Genomic DNA, 18,234 nt, shown 5'->3' with positions numbered 1-18,234 from the left:
TATGGATGAAGTGTGCCGCATTTGTGGGTGAACGGTGAATGTGGATGATTGTAGCAACCAGAGTATAAATGGCACAGATACAAATGGTGAATACTGTTTGCCAAAAAGATGACCTGGAAGCAAGTTTGTTTAATTGTCTTGCATGTCTTACCTGTCTCCTGCCCTGTCCAACTGCCATCTTCTAACTGCCAGGGCACTTTGCTAAATTATGGCACTTCGATAAAGTATGCATAAATGCCTCCCCTTAACTAAGTCTCAATATATAGGGACGTATCTGCTTAGATCTGCACAGATTTAACTCATTAACAATCAATCACTAGCTTAAAAGACAACAGGAGACCATAAAGTGCAGGGAAAAAAAAAAAAAAACAGACTAGTAAACTCGGCATGGATCATAAACTCTTAAAGTAAGTGTGATGACCTTTAAGTATCATGGAATAAAAAAGCTAGAGGAGTGAAAAAATATATACCAGAAATTGATAGGCTGCAGAGCATTGCATGGAGATATAATGCAGTTTTCAGGACAGATCACACAAGCAGTGAAAAATATATACCAGAAATTGATAGGCTGCAGAGCATTGCAAACTCTCGGATGGGACAATAAGCCACGGTTCCGACTCTTCACCCACGGGGTCAAAAGAGCGAGACAGAGCATCTGCCCGTGGATTAGATTTACGGATAAACCCCCTTGCCAGATTATCTGCAATGTATTCTGACATTGCTTTCGTCTCAGGGGCCGACAAACGATATTCCCGGTAGTAAATTTATGGCGCAATTTAATTATGATGTCAGCATATAAAAGAAAAAACAGCGTCCAATGCAGGGTGTTCAAGATATCAAAATTGTAGTTTATTTTGCCAGATTACAATGTTTCGACCGTTCGCCGGTCTTGATCAAGTATAGTACTTGATCAAGACCGGCGAACGGTCGAAACATTGTAATCTGGCAGAATAAACTACAATTTTGATATCTTGAACACCCTGCATTGGATGCTGTTTTTTCTTATATATGCTGACATCATAATTAAAATCACAAAAGAGGCATAAATTACAACAGAAGTGTTCTCCAGTGTCCCCGGACATTTCTGTAATAATTTATATCACTTCTGTGTTGTACATTATCATGCGGTTGCGCTCTTTTACGTCTCTCCCTGCAAAACGTCACCACTCTTCAAAAATGGTGACATGCGGATGGGACTGGAGCAAAACTTGAGCAATTCCTTAAAAAAGCATTAAAAAATGTTAAAAAGTCATGAAATAACTATAAAGCTGGTGTATATATATATATGTATATATATATATATATATATGTATATATATATATATATATATATATATATATATATATATATATATATATATATATATATGTATGAATAATGTAATTACTATTCAAGAAAACAAACCTCTTGTAATCCTGGGCTTCCTTATAACCCCTCACTGCAGTAACTCCATTCTAGCTGCTTCTTGAGGACCCCATTTTAGCATCTCCACTCTAGATGGCCCACTAGTGAGGTGATTAGATTGGACTTGATGTTTTGAGGCCCTCGCTCCAGCAACTCCGATCTCCTCACCTCAGCACGGTAGCAACAAGATCAGAGTTATTAAAATGAGGAGCACAAAAAAATCACCTCTAGACGAAACCGATATATGACTGTTCTGTGCGCACAGGACCTGTGATGATGTCATAGTCATGTGATCAGTCACATGGAGGGGAGGAGCCAGTCTCTGTGATTATGTCACAGTCATGTGATCAGCCACATGGAGGGGAGGAGTAGTTCTCCATTTTGCAGGTAGTGTAGGACGAGGCTCCGTGTGAGAGAAGCCGCCTGCACTGGTGAGAGGTAATGAGGGAGCAGGGAGCGTGTGATGGGGGAACAGGACTAAACCCTAATGGGCTGAAGGACGGGGTCTCTCTGACCACTGGAATATACAGCGGAGCTGGAAAGATCCTGAAATCTTTACAATGTTCCACATTTCTGCATTAATTTGACCTAAAACTCCCATCAGATTTTCACACAAGTCCTAAATGTATTGACCCCTTCACCCCCTAGCCTGTTTTCATCTTCATGACCAGGCCAATTTTTACAATTCTGACCACTGTCACTTTATGAGGTAATTACTCTGTACTTCATGATAGTGGTAAAGTTTCTTTGATATCACTTACGTTTATTTGTGAAAAAATTGGAAATTTGGCAAAAAATTTTAAAATATTGCAATTTTTATGTCCTTAAACCAGAGAGTTGTTTTACACAGAATAGTTAATAAATAACATTTCCCACACGTCTACTTTACATCTGCATAATTTTTGAAACATAACTTTTTTGGTGAGGAAGTTATAAGAGTTAAAGATTGACCAGCGATTTAATCATTTTTCCAACTAAATGAACAAAACCATCTTTATTTAGGGACCACGTCACATTTGAAGTCACTTTGAGGGGTCTATATGACAGCAAAATACCCAAAAGTGACACAATTCTAAAAACTGCACCCCTCAAAGTGCTCAAAAATGACATTCAAGAAGTTTATTAAGCCTTCAGGTGCCTCACAGGAGTGAATGCAATGTGGAAAGAAAAAAATAAACATTTTACTTTTTTTCACAACTATTATTCTTTAGGCTGTGTGCCCACGATGCGTTTCTTAAGCGTTTTCCGCAATCTGCAAAAACGCTGCAGAAACGCTTAAAAAACGCATGGTAGAAGGCCTGCCATGTCCCCCAATGATAATCCGCATGTGCTATGCACATGCTGCGGAAATTTCCGCTGCGGATTATCATTGCGGAAAAAAACGCAGCGCTACCAATTATTTTGCGGAAGCGCTGCGTTTTCGCCGCCATTGACGTGCATTAGAACGCGCCAATTCCGCAAAACTGCATGTGTACTTGCGTTACTGGCGCGTTCTAATGTGCGGATGCTACCCGGGTGTAGAGGAGAGGAGAGTCTCATCCACACCCAGGTACCATTAAAAAAAGCTGTAAAAAAAGAATGAAATAAAAAATAAGTGTATACTTACCTTCTGGCGGCCCGTGCTGCGCTCCTCCTTGCTTCCCGGCACTTCGCGATGTAATGAAGGACCTGCGCTGACGTCAGAGTTATGTGACAGGTCACGCGACACTGACGTTGGCAGGTCCTTCACTCTACCGCTGCCAGCAGTCGGGACCGAGCGAAGCAAGACAGCGCGGGCCATCATAGGGTAAGTATATATATATATATATATATATATATATATAATTTTTTTTTTTTTTTTTTTACATTCTCTCGGGTCACACTATATAAATCCACGCTGTTTGCATGGATTTATATAGTGTGACCAAGTTGTCAAGCACTTTCCAAGTGATGCTAAAATCGCTTGGAAAGCGCTTGTCAACCCGCATGCGGAAATGCAAGTGAAGAACGCTTCACTTCCGCATGTCCCTGGCAGAAAAACTCATGTACAATCCGCATGCATTTTTTTCTGCCAGGTAGATGCAGAAACGCTTAGGAAAAAATCCTGAGCATTTCTGCATTGTGGGCACATATCCTTAGCCCCATTTTTTTATTTTCACAAGGGTAACAGTAGATAATGGACCCCAAAATTTGTTGTGCATTTTTCCTGACTACGCTGATATCCCATATGTGGAGAAAAACTACTGTTTGGGGGGCACGGCAGGGCTCAGAAGGAAAGGAGTGCTGTTTGACTTTTGGAATGCAAAATTGGCTGAAGTAGATAGTGGACGCCATGTTGCGTTTGCAGAGCCCCTGATGTGCCTAAACAGTGGAAACCCCCCACAAGTGACCCCATTTTAGAAATAACCATGGCTGTAGAGTCGGTAAGCCAAACCTCCGATTCCTCAATTTCCATGACTCCAAATCCAACTCCCTCATACATGGCTCATGTTTAAGTGATAAATTTACTGTAGCAGAGATTCATCTGAGCTAAAAGTCTAGGCCCTTAGATCAGGAATAGGACAGACATTTATATGACATTTCAGAACTTTCCCAAATTCTAATGAAAAAAATATTCCCCACAAAATGCATTGAACTACTGTACCCAATTTATTATATATTTTAGGAGTTGGAGTCGGTCCATTTTATACCGACTGATTCCGACACCGACTCCACCAAGATGGACACCGACTCCACAGCCCTGGAAACCACACCCCTCAAGTAACTTATCTAGAGATGTGGTGAGCACCTTGAACCCTCAGGTACTTCACAGAATTTTATATTGTTGAGCTGGGAAGATGAAAAAAAATACACTTTTCCCACAAAAATGTTGCTTTAACCCCAAATTTTTCATGTTCACAAGGATAACAGGAGAAAATGGACCATGCAATTTGTCTGGAATACACAGATACCCCATATCTGTGGGAAAACTACTGTTTGGGCACATGGCAGGGCTCGGAAGGGAAGGAGCACCAATTGAATTCTGGAGTGCAATTTTGGCTGGAACAGATTGCAAATGCCCCTGATATGCCAAAACAGCAGAAATCCCCACAAGTGACCCCATTTTGTAAACTATTCATCTAGCGGTGTAGTAAGCATTTTTAACCCTGAAATGATTCACAGAATTGTATAACATTCGGCTAAATCTATTGAAAATTATACAATTTTTTCCACTAAAATGTTACTTTGGCCTCAAGTTTTCATTTTTCAAAAGGGATAATAGGGGAAAATGGACCACAAAATATGTTACACAATTTCTCCTGAGTGCGCCAATACCTCATATGTGGTAGAAAACTACTTTAAAGGCACAGTGCAAAGCTATGAAGGGAAGGAGCGCCATATTGGAGTGCACATTTTGCTGGAATGATTTGAGGGTGCCACGTTACATTGGCAGAACCCCTGAGGTCCCAGAACAGCAGAACCCCCCCCCCTAATAAGTGACCTCATTTTACAAACTATACCTCGCAATGAATTCATCTAGGGGTGCAGCGATCAAGCTCCCTTGTTTTTAAGCATGCTTTAAAAACACATCTGTTTAGACAATCCATCACCTCAACTCACGAACCTAACTCTCCCCTGTTCCCTCCTAAATGTTAATCTTAATCTGCTCCTGCCTTTCATCTGTCTCTACATCCTCCATGCACCCAATAGAACATGGTAAATGCACTTAGATACTGGCTGATGACCATGTTCTACCTATTGTCACCCTATTTCCATATATTGTAAGCTTCCGAGCATGGCCGTCACTCCTCCTGTAACTGTTGAAATATGTTACATTGTATTGATTTTATTGTCTGTACATTTCCCTACTTAATTGTAAAGTGCTGTGGAATATGTTGGCACTATATGAATAAAAATTATTATTATTACATTGTCACACGGGAAAATGGGCAAAAATAGCACCAAAATTTGTCACACAATTTCTGCTGAACGTTGCAGTACTCCATATGTGGCTGTACAGCACTGCTTAGACACACGGCAAGAGGGATAGTATGCTATTTGACTCTTGGAGACCAAATTAACGTAGAATAGTTTCCGGGCTCCATATACTGAGCCACTAAATGCCAGAACAGCCCAATCCCCTCTCAAGGCGCCATGTAGTGACATCATCGCTCCCTTAGTGACATCAGGCGCAGAGGAAGAATGATGGAGAAGGGATCATCAGCTGACGCTCCCTCCTCCATCATTGCTTTCAACTGTACCGGAATCCAGGATATATGTATGTGTGTGTGTTGTGACAAAGTCTCTGGCAGAATACTGGAGGGGAGATATGTTTCACTGAGGCTGTTCGCTTCAGTAATGTGAAACATGGAAGTCTTCTCCTGCATATTAGGTGCAGAGAGGGCTAAGCAGCCATATTTAAAAGGGCATGTTTTATAGGTGAATGGCTAAAGTGCGTGCGGGAGGCCATCCACCATATCTCCACCCCAGGGAGTGGTCTGGGCTTTAAATAGCCAGCCTTTTGACTCATGTGGGGTTCAGTATCTGGAGGTCTGCTCCAGAGAGAGGAGCTTGTGTTTGTTGGTGCTAATCTGAACCGTGTGGTTTTTGCTAATCTTGAGTGGCCGGACCCCGGCCGGTGTAAGGACTTAGCTGGACATTTTCTTATTTTATTTTGCCATTATGCCAGATGCGCTGTGTTTATTTTCATGAACTCTACGTTGGTTTATACTGCTTAATAAAATCAGCAGAAAATATAAGGAGACAGTGTTCGGTGTTTACCTCCATGCGCAACTGAGTGAGCAGATCTACCATAGTGTGTACAAATATAAAATGTGCAATATGTGATCATGATCATGTCACTGTGTGATAATGAGACTGTGGATGTGATACTTAAGCAGTGTAAAAGAATAAAATGTAGGGGATAGAAGATTAAAAATAATATTAAAATTGGTACACAATACTGAAACAATATGCAGGTGAAGAATGACACCTGGTGTAAGTGATTAATTTGTGCCTAGACAGATGAGGAGCAAATGTGCAGAACAGGTAAAAACAAGACAAGTAACCAGATAAAAGTCAGTGTTTAGGTGACCCAAGTGGTTGACAGTCAAGTGCACATGCACACCGCCACTGAAAGTGTGAATGAATGACAATGCGTCTGCACAACCAAGAGAAAAAATGAATTTTTATTTGTTGTGCACATTTGGGATAGGCCATCAACATCTACGTACTGAAGAATCCCTTTAGGCTTTGTACATGCAGTTATGGATGAGTACGTGCGAAATACAGGATCCTAAATCACGTGTGATACTGTTTGGACGCCCAACAATCAGAAAGTTCTCCCATATCCCACAGATAAGTGATAACGTTCAAACTTGAGAATACTCCGTTAATGGTCTGGATCAGTCTGTGTAAAGAGGCCATTACTGTGCTGCTTGTGTGTCAGTGTTTACTGTAGTTCCCATATCACGGCGGAGACTAAATGAGGACCTGATTATAACAGTGACTGTAATTGGATTATGTTTTATACCGGGGGCAGGACGGGGCCATGACTGGATGTAGTGATCATGTGAAGCCGGTAACAGCTCCTTAGATTTCTTACATGGGATCTTTATGATGTTACATCGTCATCTTCTCTCCATTCAGGTCCCTAGAATATCGGATCCTCTCAGTGGAGATCTTCTATATAAGAAAATTTTCCTGATTGACCATCAAGGATGGATAGAGACAGGGACAAGATGGCGGAGAGGATATTACACCTCACCCTAGAGATCCTCTTCCGGCTTACTGGAGAGGTGAGAGATTCTGATGACGTCACATTACATCATTCTTATCTATGGGAATAACAGATGGACAGAACTGGAGAGGTGAGGACTCTGGAAATGTCTGTAGTGCGATTTATTCATGTGTCTCTCCATAACCAGGATTACACAGTAGTGAAGAAGACCTCTAGTGAGCGCTGTCAAGACCCTGTGTCTGAGGGATGGATAAGACCCCTGAGTCCAATCATGGGGCTTCCACCTCAACCCCTGATGCATGAGGACATCAATGTCCAGAAGATCCTAGAACTCACCTACAAGATGATTGAGCTGCTGACTGGAGAGGTGACACTGCTGGGAATGCTGGGACATTATACAGTAACGCTATGAAGGGATAGGGGTGGTGATGGTATTATTGTATGTGTCAGGTTCCTATAAGGTGTCAGGATGTCACCGTCCATTTCTCCATGGAGGAGTGGGAGTATTTAGAAGGACACAAAGATCTGTACAAGGATGTCATAATGAAGGATCCTCAGCCCCTCACATCACCAGGTAATAGACAGGACTAAATACACACAGCCTACTATTATCTGTACATAAAGAATGAATTCAATCCCTGTATGTGTTTCCTACAGATCCATTTAGTAAGAGGACAACACCAGAGAGATGTCCCCGTCCTCTTCTTCCAGACTGTAAACAAGAAAATCCCAATGTTCCTCAGGATCATCAGGTAGATGGAGAGAAGGTGTCATGAAAAATCCTCTATAATGTGTGGAAGCTGTGAGGGTCTTGTTCTATCCACCAGTATTTTTTACTGAATGGCCAATTTGAGACATCTGCTCTTTCCCAACTGGAGGTTCAGCGTGTAGAAATTAGGCAGCAGCCCTTTCCCATCTGTAACTTATTAGACACATGACCTCGATGTGCAGTATGAAATTATCAGTTTTCAGAATGTGAAGATTAAGCAATCTGAATGACTTTGCACAAGGTCATCACTGCTATATGATGGGGTTTTTACATACAATGATGTCAAGAGTATATTAAGAATGTTGTTAGAAAAGAAAAACATCCAGTAATATTAGATCTTATGGATAAAAGCAACTCCTCAACGAAGACATCAAGAATTGTTCTTAGAAAAGTTGGTGCACAGTCATAAAAATTGAAGATGAATACTAATATGTCCGGATCCACTCATCGTTCCTTAGCACAATTGGGCTATAGCAGCAGATGACCAGTTCCAGTGCCATTGCTTTCCAGCAAAACAGTAAGAAAAAAAACTTCATTGGGCAAAAGAAAGTAACAATTATTTCACAGAGCAGTGGAAAACATCATCTGCTCGGATGAGATTTCTGTTGCACTGTGCTAATGGGAGAGTCAGAATTTCATGCAAGCAGCCTGATTCCATGTTTCCTTCTTGTCAGGTTTCAACATTTCTGGCTGGTGGAGGTGGATTAATGGTGTGGAAAATGTTGTCTGAGCACATCCTGAGTCCATGTCACAAGGGTCATGTAGTCATGGATTGCTTCCAGTATATGGTGTTGAAATGTGGCATGGGGCAGTAGCCGCAGGCAAGGTCCTCGTCTCTTACGCCTCTGCAGGTTACATGAAAGTGGGGGTCCTGGTTGAGTGTCTGGATTTGCACTATGGGGGCCCTACGCACTTGCAGGCCGCCTGTTGCCAATGACTTGGGTTGGTCAAGACTAAATTGTTGACAGTTCAATGAGGGAGACCACCAGTCAAAAATAAACTTTTTACTAAACGATAATTTGGTGTATACTGTCCAACTGCAGGGCTGACCCTCTAACTGTCTCTTGCCTGGTTGCAGGGCTGACCCTCTGTAACTCTCCCCTGCCCAGCTGCAGGGCTGACCCTATGTAACTCTCTCCTGCCCAGCTGCAGGGCTAAACCTCTATAACTCTCCCCTGCCCAGCTGCAGGGCTGATCCTCTATAACTCTTTCCTGCCCAGCTGCAGGGCCGACCCTCTGTAACTCTCCGCTGTCCAACTGCAGGGCTGACCCTCTGTAAATCTCTCCTGCCCAGTTGCAGGGCTGACACCCTGTAACTCTTCCTTGCCCAGCTGCAGTTCTGACCCTCTGTAACTCTCCTCTGCCCACCTGCAGGGCTCACCCTCTGCAATTCTCTCCTGCCCAGCTGCAGAGCTGACCCTCTGTAACTCTTCCCTGCCCAGCTGCAGGACTGACCCTCTGTAACTCTCCCCTGCCCAGCTGCAGGGCTGACCCTCTGTAACTCTCTTCTGCCCAGCTGCAGGGACGACCATCTGTAACTCCCTCTGTCCAGCTGCAGGGCTGACCCTCTATAATTCTCTCCTGCCCAGCTGCAGTTCTGACCCTCTTTAACCTTCTCCTGCCCAGCTGCAGGGCTGACCCTCTGTAACTTTCTCCTGCCCAGCTGGAGGGCTGACCCTCTGTAACTCTCCGCTGTCCAGCTGCAGGGCTGACCCTCTGTAACTCTCTCCTGCCCAGCTGCAGGGCTGACCCTCTGTAACTCTCTCCTGCCCAGCTGCAGGGCTGACCCTCTATAACTCTCCCCTGCCCAACTGCAGGGCTGATCCTCTGTAACTCTCTCCTGCCCAGCTGCAGGGCCGACCATCTGTAACTCTCCGCTGTCCAGCTGCAGGGCTGACCATCTGTAACTCTCCGCTGCCCAGCTGCAGGGCTGACCCTCTGTAACTCTCCCCTGCCCAGCTGCAGGGCTGACCCTCTGTAACTCTCCCCTGCCCAGCTGCAGGGTTGACCCTCTGTAACTCTCCCCTGCCCAGCTGCAGGGTTGACACTCTGTAACTCTCCCCTGCCCAGCTGCAGAACTGACCCCCTGTAACTCTCTTCTGCCCAGCTGCAGGGCTGACCCTCTGTAACTCTCCCCTGCCCAGCTGCAGGGGCGACCATCTGTAACTCTCTTCTGCTCAGCTGCAGGGCCGACCATCTGTAACTCCCCGCTGTCCAGCTGCAGGGCTGACCCTCTATAATTCTCTCCTGCCCAGCTGCAGTTCTGACCCTCTTTAGCTCTCTCCTGCCCAGCTGCAGGGCTGACCCTCTGTAACTCTCTCCTGCCCAGCTGCAGAGCTGACCCTCTGTAACTCTTTCCTGCCCAGCTGCAGGGCTGACCCTCTATAACTCTCCCCTGCCCAACTGCAGGGCTGATCCTCTGTAACTCTCTCCTGCCCAGCTGCAGGGCTGACCCTCTGTAACTCTCCGCTGTCCAGCTGCAGGGCTGACCCTCTGTAACTCTTTCCTGCCCAGCTGCAGGGCTGACCCTCTATAACTCTCCCCTGCCCAACTGCAGGGCTGATCCTCTGTAACTCTCTCCTTCCCAGCTGCAGGACTGACCCTCTGTAACTCTCCCCTGCCCAGCTGCAGGGCTGACCCTCTGTAACTCTCCTCTGCCCAGCTGCAGGGCTGACCCTCTGTAACTCTCCCCTGCCCAGCTGCAGGGCTGACCCTCTGTAACTCTCCCCTGCCCAGCTGCAGGGGCGACCATCTGTAACTCTCTTCTGCTCAGCTGCAGGGCCGACCATCTGTAACTCCCCGCTGTCCACCTGCAGGGCTGACCCTCTATAATTCTCTCCTGCCCAGCTGCAGTTCTGACCCTCTTTAGCTCTCTCCTGCCCAGCTGCAGGGCTGACCCTCTATAACTCTCCCCTGCCCAACTGCAGGGCTGATCCTCTGTAACTCTCTCCTGCCCAGCTGCAGGGCCGACCATCTGTAACTCTCCGCTGTCCAGCTGCAGGGCTGACCCTCTGTAACTCTCCGCTGCCCAGCTGCAGGGCTGACCCTCTGTAACTCTCCCCTGCCCAGCTGCAGGGCTGACCCTCTGTAACTCTCCCCTGCCCAGCTGCAGGGTTGACACTCTGTAACTCTCCCCTGCCCAGCTGCAGAACTGACCCCCTGTAACTCTCTTCTGCCCAGCTGCAGGGCTGACCCTCTGTAACTCTCCCCTGCCCAGCTGCAGGGGCGACCATCTGTAACTCTCTTCTGCTCAGCTGCAGGGCCGACCATCTGTAACTCCCCGCTGTCCAGCTGCAGGGCTGACCCTCTATAATTCTCTCCTGCCCAGCTGCAGTTCTGACCCTCTTTAGCTCTCTCCTGCCCAGCTGCAGGGCTGACCCTCTGTAACTTTCTCCTGCCCAGCTGGAGGGCTGACCCTCTGTAACTCTTCCCTGCAGGGCTGAACCTCTGTAACTCTCCCCTGCCCAGCTGCAGGGCTGACCCTCTGTAACTCTTCCCTGCCCAGCTGCAGGGCTGACCCTCTGTAACTCTCCCCTGCCCAGCTGCAGGGCTGACCCTCTGTAACTCTCCGCTGTCCAGCTGCAGGGCTGACCCTCTGTAACTCTTTCCTGCCCAGCTGCAGGGCTGACCCTCTATAACTCTCCCCTGCCCAACTGCAGGGCTGATCCTCTGTAACTCTCTCCTGCCCAGCTGCAGGGCTGACCCTCTGTAACTCTCCGCTGTCCAGCTGCAGGGCTGACCCTCTGTAACTCTTTCCTGCCCAGCTGCAGGGCTGACCCTCTATAACTCTCCCCTGCCCAACTGCAGGGCTGATCCTCTGTAACTCTCTCCTTCCCAGCTGCAGGACTGACCCTCTGTAACTCTCCCCTGCCCAGCTGCAGGGCTGACCCTCTGTAACTCTCCTCTGCCCAGCTGCAGGGCTGACCCTCTGTAACTCTCCCCTGCCCAGCTGCAGGGCTGACCCTCTGTAACTCTCCCCTGCCCAGCTGCAGGGGCGACCATCTGTAACTCTCTTCTGCTCAGCTGCAGGGCCGACCATCTGTAACTCCCCGCTGTCCAGCTGCAGGGCTGACCCTCTATAATTCTCTCCTGCCCAGCTGCAGTTCTGACCCTCTTTAGCTCTCTCCTGCCCAGCTGCAGGGCTGACCCTCTGTAACTTTCTCCTGCCCAGCTGGAGGGCTGACCCTCTGTAACTCTTCCCTGCAGGGCTGAACCTCTGTAACTCTCCCTTGCCCAGCTGCAGGGCTGACCCTCTGTAACTCTTCCCTGCCCAGCTGCAGGGCTGACCCTCTGTAACTCTCCCCTGCCCAGCTGCAGGGCTGACCCTCTGTAACTCTCCGCTGTCCAGCTGCAGGGCTGACCCTCTGTAACTCTTTCCTGCCCAACTGCAGGGCTGATCCTCTGTAACTCTCTCCTGCCCAGCTGCAGGGCTGATCCTCTGTAACTCTCTCCTGCCCAGCTGCAGGGCTGACCCTCTGTAACTCTCTCCTGCCCGGCTGCAGGGCTGATCCTCTGTAACTCTCCCCTGCCCAGCTGCTGGGCTGTCCCTCTGTAACTCTCTCCTGCCCAGCTGCAGGGCTGACCCTCTGTAACTCTCCTCTGCCCAGCTGCAGGGCTGACCCTCTGTAACTCTCCCCTGCCCAGCTGCAGGGCTGACCCTCTGTAACTCTCTCCTGCCCAGCTGCAGGGCTGACCCTCTGTAACTCTCCCCTGCCCAGCTGCAGGGCTGACCCTCTATAACTCTCCCCTGCCCAACTGCAGGGCTGATCCTCTGTAACTCTCTCCTGCCCAGCTGCAGGGCTGACCCTCTGTAACTCTCCCCTGCCCACCTGCAGGGCTGACCCTCTGTAACTCTCCCCTGCCCAGCTGCAGGGCTGACCATCTGTAACTCCTCCCTGCCCAGCTGCAGGGCTAACCCTCTGTAACTCTCCCCTGCCCAGCTACAGGGCTGACCCTCTGTAACTCTCCCCTGCCCAGCTGCAGGGCTGACCCTCTGTAACTCTCCCCTGCCCAGCTGCAGGGCTGACCCTCTGTAACTCTCCCCTGCCCAGCTGCAGGGCTGACCCTCTGTAACTCTCCCCTGCCCAGCTGCAGGGCTGACCCTCTGTAACTCTCCCCTGCCCAGCTGCAGGGCTGACCCTCTGTAACTCTCCCCTGCCCAGCTGCAGGGCTGACCCTCTGTAACTCTCCCCTGCCCAGCTGCAGGGCTGACCCTCTGTAACTCTCCCCTGCCCAGCTGCAGGGCTGACCCTTTGTAACTCTCCCCTGCCCAGCTGCAGGGCTGATCCTCTGTACCTCTCCCCTGCCCAGCTGCAGGACTGACCCCCTGTAACTTTCCCCTTCCCAGCTGCCTACACTCCATTATTTCTACATAAATGGGATACAATAAACCATAGCATTAACCATATAATTACAGCACTTTTTATCAATGTCCTGTAATAATAGTAGATTCCGCAGCATCACAAATATACCTTTATGTCACACAGCAATTTATTTCAGAGATACCCAGCATCTTCCATTCCTTTACACCAGAAACTTGGCAGTCATTTTTATTGATTCCTCAGCTTTCATAGTCCTTCGATCTTAATCCTATAGGGTGTCAAACCCAAGAGCTGCCAACCAAATCCGGTCTGCCCCTATATCCTGACACAGAAGGCTCAGATTTTGATCAAGATAGAATTTTTCAGTGGAATAAAAATACCAAATGTTTCCGGAACAACGATAAAAAAAATCTGTGAATTTCACTGATTATTGGACGACAGACTCAGATTCCAGTATTAATGATGAAATATCATCTCATAACCATATCATTAATCAGGAAATAGTAGGGAGCTCAGCCCATTTAGATGGTCAATCCATAGGGAACGACAAAAACAAATGAAATACGAGATTCGGCTTCAAGAGCAAACAGGTCTCACCTGCAGGGGAACAACCGATTACTGTTTTGAGTTATAGCATTAGTCCGAATTTTCAGGATTCTTATTCTAAAGTTTTAGATACCTTACTAGAAACCTAAAGGATAGATAGCATCATCTTATAACAAAATGTCTCCATTTACAGGTGAGGTCCTCTCTTCATTAAAGGGATATTTAAGGGGTATCCTATCCCAATATTTAGTAGGTGTAATAATAATATTAGCAATTATCTTCAATTAGAAATGTAGTATAGTATTTTTGATTCGCTATCTCTCTTTCCTCATGTGCAAGCATCACAGGACCTTAGGTAACCATGGTTACAACCACTAACAACTAGCTAACTGTGACTTTATCAGTGGACATAACCATGGATACCTGAGGTCCTGCGATGCCTGCACATGAGGAAAGAGACATAGCAAATCAAAAATGCTATACTACATTTCTAATTGGAGATATTTGCTAATATTACTATTATTACACCTACTACATATTGGGATTGGATCTTGGAGATGGGAATACCCCTTTAAATCCTCCCTTGCCTGCTGGCTCTGCTTTGGACCTGTTTTACAAACAGGTTCTCAGAGACACTTAGAGTGGTTATCTGGGCTTTTTTAATATTGTAATCCTCCTATGAACGCCGTCTCGTGGCCGGCTGAAGCACTGCAATGTACAACAGGCGATCGCATGATCGCAGCTTCAAGTCTCCTAAGGGGACTATTAAATACTGTATTAAAAAAAACAAATATGAAAAAAATCACATGTTCATATCCACAATTGCCCCATTGAAAATAAAACAATGAAAAAAAAATACACATTTGGTATTTCTGCGTTAAGAAATGTCGAAATTTCTGATTTTTTTTTCACCGATTAAAAAAACCCAAAAACTTATACATGTTTGGTAGCTGCATAATCGTACTGACCAAGGGAATCATATTGCTGGGTCAGTTTTACAATATAGTGAACAAGGTAATTAAAATATCCAAAAACCTTATTGTGGAATTGCACTTTTTTTGCAATTTCAATGCACTTGGAATTTTTTTCTGTTTTTCAGTACATTGTGGTAAATGAAAGGTGTTATTTAAAAGTACAACTTGTCCCGCAAAAAACAAACCATCATACTGCTATATTTACCGGCAAAATTTTTTTTATGGCTCTCAGAAGAGGGTGAAGAAAAAACAGAAAATAGCCCGAGGGTGAGGATGCGGGGTATTGGGCTTAATATCTTTATTTTTAATTGAGTAACTTGTATTTTTCTTTTTTACTTTTCACTGTATTTATTAATCTTCTTAGAACAGAGATGAGGAACCTCAGGCCCTTGACGACTTTTATCCGGTCCCCGAGCACATTCCTGGGGATCACAGTACTTGGGCCGACAGCTGCATTTTGACGGCCGCAGGCCCTTTAATTTCTTCTTGCTCTGTGAGCACGGAGATGACTAGCCCAGGGGATGGGGATGACTCGGTACCCGGGCCTTTGCCTGGCCTTGGGGATGTCACTGTGGTCGGCTCCCGGGCCCGTACCCTGGGGTCACTCTTTAAAAAGGGGATTGTTTGTTAATTTTATAAAAGTTCGTAACGCCACCTGTGGTTTCTGGTGAGAATCATCAGCGCTGCGGCAGTCCACTGAGGCCGGTGATAAGGCAGCTCGATGGTATAGCTCCCCACAGGTGGAGCTAGGCCTCAAGGCAGCGTACGGAAAGGGGAATGCAGGACAGGCGAGACCCACCCTGGTCAGAGCAAGAACGGGGACGGACACGGTAGTCACTTCAGTACCTTTTACTGATGGAAATTCAGGCACATCCCGGAGCACTGTAGAGTGAAGGGTGCATATCAGGATCCTTCCCAATGAGCGGGTGTAGTGCCTCCTGTTTCTTGCCTCTGCGTAGTAAGTTTCTGACCTGCCTAAAGCTAGGCCTAACTTTTGTCTCTGTCCTGCGCTGGCTGACCTTGTGGTAGGGCCTTTTCTTGGAGTACACGCTCTTCAGCTTGCGGGGCCTATGTGTCTCCCGGCTCTGTTACGTATCAGCACTTTAGCGATCCTGGGACCTGTAGTTCTCCAGGGATTCCGGTTATGCCTTACTGGGTCGTAGAGATCCCTGTAAGCTCGGACCCGGTGTCCGGTAAATTCTTCGGGGTGAGCTCGTTAAGCTCCTCTGCCCCCTATGTACTTACTCTCTGCTCGCCCTTGGCCTACTCGGGCCTTCACTAGGCTACTCACACTAACGGCAGCTTGCCGTGCTTCACCGATCTTATGGCGCCGTCACACCTTAGGCTCACTATTCTGAGCTACAACTTAACTGAGCTTGACTCTGTATTCAGACCTGCACTTGCTGAACTCTCCAGAGGAACTGAACTGCCTGGCTCCACCTTCCCTTTTTATATCCCTAACGGGCTCCCTCTGCTGGTCTGAGGTGGAAGGTGGAGATGTGTGAATGTTTATGGGAGCCTCTTGTCGAGGAATCCATCAATGCACTCTTCTAGGATCTGTGATACCAAGCGCAGCTGGGCGTCACATACACACAGTGTTCACTACTGAATGCTGAGGCGCGTGCAATGAAAGATTACGTCCTGACACCAGTGCCAGCGTCAGGACGTACCTTGTGGGCGGAGTTAGCACGTGATTTAGGTATACATAGCCAAATGGCCCTCGGCAGAAAAACTGTTCCCCGCCCCTGCATTAGAGGATTTGAGACTGCAATTGACTCGCCCCCTGGGCCGTGGGGCACTCGGATCCGGGCAATAGGGAAACGGTGGGAGTAGTAGTGGCATCCCGGTTCCGTGCCTCAGGGTGGTCAGGCCAGTGGTAGTCCATTATGTACTGATGTTTATGTCCGACTACGCCACCTGTGGATTGCGGTTATTAGGAACCGCCGCTGCATGCAGACCGCTGGGGCTGATGAGGTGTGCAGCTAGGGTAGTGTGACTCCCCACGGGAAGAGTGCGGCCCCAGGGCAGTATAGTGGATGGTGGGAGTGATGGTAGTGAGTCCCAGTGCTGATAGTGCTGGAGGAGCAAGGAGCACACAGACAACAAGTTGCAGTCCAGGGTCTTTACTAGAACAGGTAAATTGACCCACAAACAGTCCCAGCTAGGAGGAGGACCTGGATGTCTGAGAGCAACGGGGAAATTGGCCCTGGTCAGGGTGAGGGTGTAGGCCTACCGTGCTTTCTGCGCTCCTTCTGGCTACCTCCTCCTTATAGGATAACAGCCCACGTTTCCGAGCTCTCCGTGTATTCTCGCCTGTATGGCCTGCGACGTGGGTTCCTTTCTGCTCCCAGCCTTGTACGGCTTTACTGGTCCCTTCGGTTGTGGCAGGGCCTCCAGGCTTCTTAGGCCTGGTTCTCTGCTGGGGGATGTGGAATCCTCCCAGCCTGAGACACCAAAGTCTGGTAAATTAAGTCCTTTATCTGCCAAGACAGGCTTGCTTCGCCTCTTGTCTCTGGCTTGTGGCTCTCCTCCTGCCACACTTCCTCTTAGGTGCAATACAACTGTCTGTCCCTGCTCTGCTCTGGGACAAGTCTCAGTCCTGAGACAGGCCTTCAAGTTCTTTCTAACCCTGCCCCCAGTACCAGCTTTTATAGGGGCAGCCTGCTCCCCCTACTGGCCTGAGACAGGAGGCATTGCATGCTAATGTTCCCCTGACTAGAGAACCTCCCCCTTGCTCTCAGACACAGCTTTAATTACACTTGTGGCATCCAGGCCAGGGTGACATACAATCATCAATTGATTGTACTGTATTCTGCAGTACTTCAGTATTGGTCTATGTAGTAAAAATCACAGTCTCCTATGAAGCCCGGTCACAGGCTGGGTTCCAATGGATCGACAGGATGGCGGGCATGGACGTCTTCAACAGACTCCCGGCTATCATAGCAACCCATTGTAACTCCTTAATTTTGTTGCACGGGTGCTGATGGACACAAAGAATGACCTGTTCCCATACTGGTGTGCTATTAAAGGGGTTGTCCGGTCTAGAGCTACAAGTCTGCAGTCACTCTGTGACTTCGGTGTTGGCACCGGGAGCGGTGATCATGTGCAGGGCTATGGAGTGGGAGTCGGTGCCAGTTTTGGTGGAGTCAGAGTCAGTATAAAATGGACCGACTCAGAGTCCTAAAATATATAATATATTGGGTACAGTAGTTCAATGCAGTTTGTGGGGAATATTTTTTCATAAGAATTTAGGAAAGTTATGAAATGTCCTATTAATGTCTGTCCTATTCCTGATCTAAGGGTCTAGACTTTTAGCTGAGATGAATCTGGGCTACAGTAAATTTATCACTTAAACATGGGCTATGTATGAGGGAGTCAGAGTTGGAGTCGGTGTCATGGAAATTGGGGAGTCGGAGTTGGAGGTTTGGCTTACAGACTCCAGAGCCCTGACTGCGGGTATGTTAATTTCATACTCCCGGCCACAAGCCGACTAGATGAGCGCAGCCTCGCTCCATGCAAAT

The 18,234-nt window shown here is 47.4% G+C and overlaps 1 long non-coding RNA gene and 1 pseudogene across 1 annotated transcript; both read left to right on the top strand.

The window, feature by feature from the left end:
- LOC141271468 (uncharacterized) overlaps positions 1 to 18,234 on the top strand; it is a 339,948-nt pseudogene that overhangs the window by 250,733 nt on the left and 70,981 nt on the right.
- On the top strand, positions 1,741 to 4,507 carry LOC141272080 (uncharacterized). Its single transcript, XR_012321961.1, has 3 exons — positions 1,741 to 1,843; positions 4,050 to 4,185; positions 4,287 to 4,507. It is a non-coding gene; the product is annotated as an uncharacterized lncRNA (long non-coding RNA).

This window comes from Phyllobates terribilis, unplaced genomic scaffold, assembly GCF_046119375.1.
Source record: "Phyllobates terribilis strain yellow unplaced genomic scaffold, ASM4611937v1 Scaffold_5__5_contigs__length_657084704, whole genome shotgun sequence".
Lineage (NCBI taxonomy): Eukaryota > Metazoa > Chordata > Amphibia > Anura > Dendrobatidae > Phyllobates > Phyllobates terribilis.
Note: the sequence above shows the minus strand (reverse complement) of the source record. Positions and strands in the feature narration are given on the sequence as shown.